The following is a 9,509-nucleotide window of genomic DNA, read 5'->3' as shown; positions in this document are numbered from 1 at the left end:
TTTTCTAGGTAATTGTTTATGGACAACTACGAATAATCATTTCCTTTTTTCCATGGTGTAGCCCTACCTAACGTTAATTAAAAAAAAAGTGTGGGGGGTGGGGGGTGGGGGGTGGGGGGTGGGGAGTAAGTTGGAGTTAATATATAATTAATAAGCTAAATATATTCTTATAATAATTAATCATGTGATTTGAGGATTAACAAACACAAGTTGGTACCAAAATCATTTGCCATGTTCTAATTATATAGAAGCCATGGTCAAAAGACACAAGAAAAGGAGAGGAAAAAAAAAGACAATAAATTAAAACTTGATACACTTATGATTGGCATTGACCATGGAGTTAATTAAGCGCATGTGTGACCAACATGGATTATGGTGGAATGGTTTAACGTTCTTTCATCCTTAATTAGAGGTTTCGGATTTTAGTTTTTGGACAAAAAAAGATAATCATGTTGGGAACATCGCCCCTAGAAATGATCATATTGCATGAATTCAAATTTAGTCGGACTTTAATACAAGTATTGAACACCGAACCAAAATTAAAAAAAGAAAAGAAGGGGCATGTGTGAGAGCACATAATTAATTAATTTCTTTTAGTTATGAATCATTCTTTGCACATTCAATTGAGGCAGTTTTTCCAATAATTAGATTCAGTTAATGAGGTCAATTGATAGGATTTGAATGAATGAAGACTTGCTTTCTATTAAGTCAAATTAATGTCTATAAACTCTTTCAATTATGTTAAGCAATTATCTAGGGAATACTAAAAAATCTTTTCTTGTTTTACCAACCCCCTTAAAATCTTCATGTTTTGTCCTCAATTTTTGATGTTTCCTTTGTTTGTGCATCTTATGTTGTTTCATGAGGAATGAAAAGATAAGAACATAACTTAAGAAAATAATAATTGACAATGTGACTAATCAGCTTAATGACTTCAGGCGCAACTGGCATTGTGTTCAAAGACTATACTACAAATTGGATTAATGTCTTATTTTTCATCTGATTAATTTGAATTTACATCAGAAAAACTTTTTGTGAAGAATAAAGTACTCACTATCAAAAGTGACTTCTTAAGTTTTGAACTGAATAACGATAGTAAAGGAAGAAAAGATTGTTTATAACATCCGACTAAACCTTTTGATGGTAACTTCATGATAAAATTTACCTATACTTAGAGCCCGTTTGGATTGGCTTTAAGTTGGTCAAAACCAACTTAAAGCCCCTTTTTAGCTTTTGGACGTGTTTGCTTAATGCTGACTTTAAGCCATAAAGTTCTTAAAGTCAGTCAAAAATGAAAAGTTAGGATTCCTAACTTTTTTTTTTCAAAGTGCTTAAAGTCATTTTCTTTGACCATGGAAATTACTTTTATATCCCTTATATTTTAACTAAATTCCCAAACTACCTTTTTTTATTCTTTTAACCCTAAAATTCACATCATAAGTACTTTTATCCAAACACTCAACTGCTTATTTATAAAAATAACTTTCAGCACTTCAAAGTTCTAAAAGCACTTCATACATAAAAGTTACTTTTTTTAAGCCCATCCAAACGGGCTCTTAATGTTTATATCAAATCATACTAATTTATCAAGATCAAGTCAATAATTAATTAAGACGAGCATATATGTGTTAATTAACTATGATTTAGTGATATGTATATGAAAAAAAATATGTCATGTATTTATTTAATCGGCGTAAATACTAAATTTTCAAGGTTGACACCTATATAGGTTAATTATATTAGGATGAAGTAATTATTTGACAAAAAAGTAATTAAAATCTAGGTCATTGAATGATGAATTTTTCCTTTTATAGAACTGCCATGTCATACTATTGTAATATAAAATTGACGATCAAAATATAAGTTTGAGACTAATTAACCGCGTTTGCCATTAAGCAAAGAAAATGTGACATATTATACGCTTAGAAGTGGATTAAGCAAAGAAAATGTGAGCGTTCATGTATTATACGAATGATTTTTTTGACTGAAATGACTTGTTGGAGGCATATTGACTACGATTATCATAAAGATTTATAAGTGACTGAATTTTATAAGTTTCTAACTTTGTCTTTAATTTCAAATAAAATTTTCACTTTTTTTTCCTTTTTCCCAGAAATTACAGAGTCCATAAAATGGAATTTTGTCATAAATGCTAGTGAACAAGACCATATTGGAATAACTTGTTCTTCAATCATTTTTTTCCTTTCTTGGGGAAAGTTCATTTTTTTATTTTTGGTCTCAAAATGTCTTGAATCTCTTAACAGTTCATTGAATTAAGATGTTAGATTTTTTAACTTTGTTGTGAAGCCATTTCTAGATTTCATGTTCAAAGGACAAGTTTTCACAGGTCCTTTTAATTAATCAACAATATGTCTCAATCCAAAGAACCTAAATAAACTCTCAAGTTAGATTCAATTTAATTTCCCAAGAACATTTTGCCCCACAACTAATAAATAAATAAAATAATAAGTCGGGATAATAGCATTTTTGAATCCTAAATTATAGGTATATTTCGATTTTGATCCTTGATATATATATATATATATATATATATATATATATATATATATATATATATATATATATATATATATATATATGATGAAGCATATGTAATATTAACTTTCAATTAATCGAAATGTGTGTTCTTAGTCTGTTTATGTAAGAAGTATTTTGTATTTGGACTACTTTTAAAACTATATCGCCATCAAATATGATTTAACAATAAAAGTTTAACATAACACATTGTAAACATTAAAATTATATTGAATTTAAATCCGTAAATTAATTTAGACTATATTAAATTCAAGAAAATAGTTCAAATATTGTGGCAATTCATGTGTCAAAGTTATGTGGCAATCCAAATCAAATTAAATAAGCCACTAAAATCACACCACGTGTCAAAGTTATATGGCAATCCAAGTCAATTTAAATGAGCCATTAGAATCATGCCATGTGACAAAATTATGTGGCAATCCAAGTCAAATTAAATAAGCCACTAAAATCATGTCATGTGTCGAAGTTATGTGACAATCTAAGTCAAATTAAATGAGCCACTAGAATATTATCACGTGTATATGTGACATGTTCTGACCATTTGAATTAAAGTTCTTCACCAAAGAAATATAATTGGTCAGTTCAAATCAACCAATCAAACCACACCCTCATACCACTCCCTACAACTATAAATAGAGATCCTCATTATTCTCGGGCAGTTTTCAAACAACAAGAATCAAGAAGAGAGCTCGTGGATCAAAGGCCACAAATTTTCTACAAAGCTACAAAGTTCAAGCAATCAAATTCAAGCTCAAGTTCAAGATCAAGAACGAAGGAAAATATCAAGAAGTTCAAGATCAAATTACTTGTTCATATTTATTATTCGTCATAACCATACAAGTGTTCGTGACGAATAATTCAAATCCAAATTTGAAGACGAAAATTCAAGATCAAGCTATTCAAGCCTTTGACTCTAAATCAAATTCAAGTTCAACATATTTCATATTATTTGAAGAATCAGAGGATTATCATAGAGATTGTAACACGCACTACATTTTGAAATCAAATATTACTCTTTGTTACTTCAATTTTCCGGTCTTGATTATTTATTTTTTTCGACTCAAAAATTTGTTGTTTACACACATGGTTAAATATTAAGTGTGAAACGACTAATAATTATGGTGAATTTGTGGATATTCACAAGCAACAGAATAAAAAATGCACATTTCGATTATTAAAGGTCAAATAAGCTTAGTCAGATTTTTGAATTTAGTGTTTAGCTTGTGATATCTGATGAAGTACATTTAACCTTCAATTAATTAAAATATGTGTTTTAGTCCTATTATGTAAGAAATACGTTGTATTTGAACTACTTTTAGAATTATAATACCGTCAAATCTATCTATATATAATAGGAGAAGCAAAAAGGCCACATGTCAGCACCACATAATTTTTAGAAGTTTTGTATAATTAAAATTAATTATTTGTATTTAATTTAAATAATAAATTTCAATTTTAAAAACAACATAGAAATTTAAAACTGTTTTTAAAATTAATGTAATATACTTTAAAACAGTTTTTAAAAATAATGTGGTATAACTTTAAAGCAGTATTTAAGTTTTTCAGTTTTTTGATTAACAGTTTTTTTTTTTAAAACGGATAATGGCATGAAACTTTCAGTTTTTACTTTTAGTGGATGCTGAATCACAAATTTTGTGGGCAACACTATATTTTTACCAAAAATATTCTTCAACTATTGAAAAAGGTATAAAAATATCTCTCATCCATCTATTGGCTCTAAAATATTCTTGACATCCACCTTTAAATCCAAAATTGACATTTTCTTTAACAGAAAAGGGCATTTTAGGCTCAATAAATAGATGAGGAACATTTTTGTACCATTTTCAATAGTTCGAGAGCATTTTAGGCCCTTTTAACAGAATTTTCATTAAATAATTTGAATAATTTTTTTAAAACGTGGCGGTCATCTATTTGTTACAATTTAATTATTTTAAATTAATTATAAATTAAAATTTATTTAATAAAATTTTAATTAAATAATTTTTTTAAACACGTGACGGTCATCTATTGGTTACAATTTAATTATTTAAAATTAATTATAAGTTAAAATTTATTTAACAGAATTTTAATTAATTAATTAGAATAATTTTTTTAAACACGTGGTAGCCATCTATTGGTTATAATTTAATTATTTAAAAATTAAAAAAATTATTTAACAGAATTTTAATTAAATAATTTTTTAAACACATGGCGGCCATCTATTGGTCACAATTTAATTATTTAAAATTAATTATAAATAAAATTTATTTGACAGAATTTTAATTAAATAATTTTCTTAAACACGTGGTGGCCATCTATTGGTTACAATTTAATTATTTAAAATTAATTATAAATCAAAATTTATTTAAAAGAATTTTAATTAAATAATTTGAATAATTTTTTTAAACACGTGTCGGCCATCTATTGGTTACAATTTAATTATTTAAAATTAATTATAAACTAAAATTTATTTAACAGAATTTTTATTACGGAAAATGGTCTAAAATGCTCTCGAACTATTAAAAATGGTACAAAAATGCCCTCATCCATCTATTTGGTCTAAAATGCCTTTTTTTGTTGAAAAAAAGTTATTTTTGGATCTAAAGGTGGATGTCAAGGGCATTTTAGGCCCAATAAATAGATAAGAGATATTTTTATATCATTTTCAATAGTTCAAAGGCATTTTAGGCTGTTTCCGTATTTTTAAAAGTGGTGTAGGAATACAAAAAATCATTTAAATAAGTCAAGCAACGCATCAAAGGTTCACTCCTTTAACAGTACATTCATTGTATCTACTATCTATATGTTGGAAGAATTTGCTGCATACAGGGTGGAATTTGAATTCAAGACAACTACTCAAAAAGAATCTTTTAAATTAAAATAGATAGGTTATCTAAAAATAGTTATTTATTACAGTTACGGTTATTAAAATTGCATTTTTACGATTTTTTAGATAGTAAATATATCAACTACATTGGTTTCTTAAAGTTCACCGGACAACAAATTAACTGTATAAAATTAATGTGCTATTTGTAATTCTTTTAAGATTTATGTGTAAAATATCCATAATTAAGCTTCAATTTAATTCTAGATATATTTTTTGTGCAATTGCATATCATGTTATAATGATAGTACATAACTAAAATCTTATAATGTAAAAAGTAACGAAAGAATCGCAACAAAACAGATTTTTTAAAGAAAAATTTTCAATCTTTCATATAAAATATACTATTAATGAAAATTGAAACTCATAATTCAATATTAAAATAAAAAATTTTAATTATTTATTATAATATAATATAAAATAACAATTATTAAAAATATTGGTAGATTTTATACAATATAATAGAAAAAAACTTTTTTTTGTATATACTTCGTACAAACTCAAATCACAAATTTGAATGTGATATTTTAGGTAATAAGTGACGTGATGAAAAGGAAAAACTAATTAGAGTATCACAAAAGAAAATAAAATACATGCAAAAGTTAATTCTCCATGTAATCAAATTCAACATAATATAATATTAAGTAATAAAATAAATAACAACATGCTCAGTGTATTTTCATAAAGTGGGTCTGATAAAAATGTAGGTAGGCCTAACTATTTCCGATAGACCCTTAGATATATAATAGCATAAATTAAAAGAGAGTAATAGGATATTTTAATATTAATTTAAATTTGCTGCATAGAATGAAAAATTAAGTTAAAGTTGTTCATAAAAAAATAAAAAAAAATAAAAAAAAGTGGATAAAATAAAAATAAATGCAGATGTTTATACAAAAGTTTTTAAATTTACAAAAATAAATAAAAATTTTGAATTCTATGTTGAGAATAAAGTTATTACTAAGTAAATTACAAAATATAGTTTGTTAGTTCAGAATTAATGTAGTTATTTTAAATTAGAATTGAGATATAAAGATTCTTTTAATTATTTAAGTTAACAAGAAAGTTATAAATAAATTAAAAAATTGTGCAATATAGTTTGTTAGTTTAAAATTATAAATATCTTTCTATATCTATATCGTTTATATCTTATTAAAAGGAGAGGAAAAAGGCTCCTCATTCAGCCAAGTAATGGCATAAAATAAGTCAACTTGACACTTATAATATAATGCCCCAAAAAATTAGAAACAAGATAATTATTTTAAAAAATAAATAAATGTCTTGCAATTTTATAATATTTAGATTTATAAAAATTAAATAATATTAAGAAGGTAAAAAGACTAATCATTATCAATTATCATTAGAACATGGAGGAGGAAGTAAGAGATAAAAGGGGGACGCGAAGTGGGAATTGAACAAATTCAATATATATGAATCGTAAAAAGGTGAACTATTAAAAGCTATTGCAATGAAGACATAGGAGGAGGATGTAAGAGATAAAAGGGGGACACGAAGTGGGGAATTGAACAAATTCGATATATATGAATCGTAAAAAGGTGAACTATTAAAAGCTATTGCAATGAAGACATAATACGAAATAAATAGACATGCAATCCTCTATGGCTTGGTAACTGACGATGATATATGATTTTTAGAAAAATTGAAAGGCAAAATTAGTTTTTTTTAGTAGCATGTTTACAATTTGATATTCAAGTGATTAATTATTATTTTTTAAGTTTATGCTTAGTCTTATTATAACCGTAGAACTATTCTTAGCTATATTTTATTTTAATCTAACAATTAATTTTTTTTATATCTTTATTATTCTAATAAGAATGGATTGAGAGTATTTATCTTTTATCTTTTTGAATAATTTGAAAAAGAAATAATGCTAAAAATTATTATTGTAAAAAGTATTTTTAAAAGTTTTCTATTATAACCAATCAAGGTTCTAAATACGAACATTCTCTCATATAAACTTTTTCATATCATTTTATACTAAATTGAATTTTTAAATTGTCAATAGATTAGTATTTACAATTACATTTATCAATTGACCGCGCAACGAGCGGATATGCATACTAATATAGAATGACAATATAAGCTTAGCATAACACATGAATAATAAATTAAGTGGTAAAACAACTAAGAATTAATTACGATAAATTTCTGAATATTCACAAGCAAATGAATCAAAGCACAAATTAATTAGCTAAAGGTCAAATGTGCTTAGATAAATATCATATGAACCAAAATTAGAATTTATTAATAATTGAAGGACCAAAAGTGCCATCAACCCTAAAAAGTTGTTAAAAAAATTATTATAAAAATATTATTCACTTGTGTGATAGTACAATAAGATAATATAATGCAACTAACTCCATAACTGTAATAACTGAAACCCATTAAAATATTTGATATATTTATATCATGTGATAAGTCAAATTAATTAAATGTCCGTAAAATAAGATATTTGGGGAATCAATTAGAAAACATGTGATCACACATGACCCTCAGAACAATTAATCTGTTAGACCATTGCTTAAATTAAATTAATTAGTCAATGGCCTTCTTAACAAAATTTAACATGGCATTTGCAGCTAAAATTAAATGAATTAAGGCCAATAATTTGATTTTTTTTATTTGATGTGATGTTTGAATCTGAGTTAAGGGTTTTTCAGAAACATGAGTTTCTCTACCTCCACGAGGTAAGGGTAAGGTATGTGTTACATTCTACCCTTCATCAGGCTCTACTTGTAAAATTTCACTGAATATGTTATTATTGTATGAACGGTTGAATTTCTATTGGATTTTTTGTATCCACCATCCATGCTTTAGATTTAGAATTTTGTTGAGTTTTGAGGTATAATAGAAGTTTGAAGAAGTTAATCATGTATAATTTAGATGCTCACTTGGGAATTATTGAAGGTTATATTAAGAAAAACGATTTGAAATATATGTTAAATATTCATTATTAGACAAACAAATCTCATAATGAAATCCTAAATCATTTTAGGACCACATAAATACGCAACAAAATCATAAAGAATTAAGTCAAGTACTGCGTTAACTACTATTATGATCATTAATTAATTCATACATGGTGATCATGCATTAATTGTACTAAATAATGATTTACTAAAATAGGTATTTAGATATACATAACAGTTAACGAGGTCCAATTAATTTTATTTGTGTTTCAACTTTCTCTTTATATGTTTGCGCACACATATTAACTTTTAATAATTTAATATTCTAGATCCACCTCTACGTAGCCTCCTTCCCTTTTGAAAATTTATGACTTTAGAGAATTAAAAAAAATTCATTGTATTTTACGATAGCTTAGGAATGTCCCATTTCCGACAACTTTGCCTTTTGTCCAATGGCTACACTTTTGACTTTTGATCTTGAAGGTTTGCTTATGGGCCAAAGTGTGGATCAAAAGTAGGTGTTGTTTTATTGGGCTTGTGTTGAGTTGTTTTCAGTCTAATAGCAGCAGAAATGAAGCCCAATACACTAAGCTCAATCTCATTCACTGAGCCCAATCTCAAGTAGTCTTCTCAAACGTAACCCCATTTCTTTGCTCTATTAATGGGATGATAACTAAAAAGAGAAAATTTCACAAATAGCTACTATAAGTATCTTAGTTATACTCCTTAACTATAGTTTGTCTAATTACGCTCCATAGCTATAGTTTCGTTTGCTATGAATATTTCTCTTAACAATATACAAACAAAATAAATATATACAAATTATGTATTTATACATTTAATAAATTTTCAGAACTCCATTTGTATATTTCGCTTGCTAATATACAAACAGGGTAAGTATATACAAATTCTTTATTTATATATTTAAGATTTTTTTCAGAACTTATACAAATCAAATGTTTCAAAAAATCACATACAAACAAGATTATGAATTTTTTATAACTTATACAAATCAAAAATCATCAACAAATCGTATACAAATAGCTATGGTGAGCATATATAAATTCTAGATTTATACAATAGGAACCAAATTATACAAATTTTGGATTTATACAATTGGGAACTAAATTATACAATTA

This window comes from Solanum dulcamara, chromosome 3 (genome assembly GCF_947179165.1).
Source record: "Solanum dulcamara chromosome 3, daSolDulc1.2, whole genome shotgun sequence".
Lineage (NCBI taxonomy): Eukaryota > Viridiplantae > Streptophyta > Magnoliopsida > Solanales > Solanaceae > Solanum > Solanum dulcamara.
Note: the sequence above shows the minus strand (reverse complement) of the source record.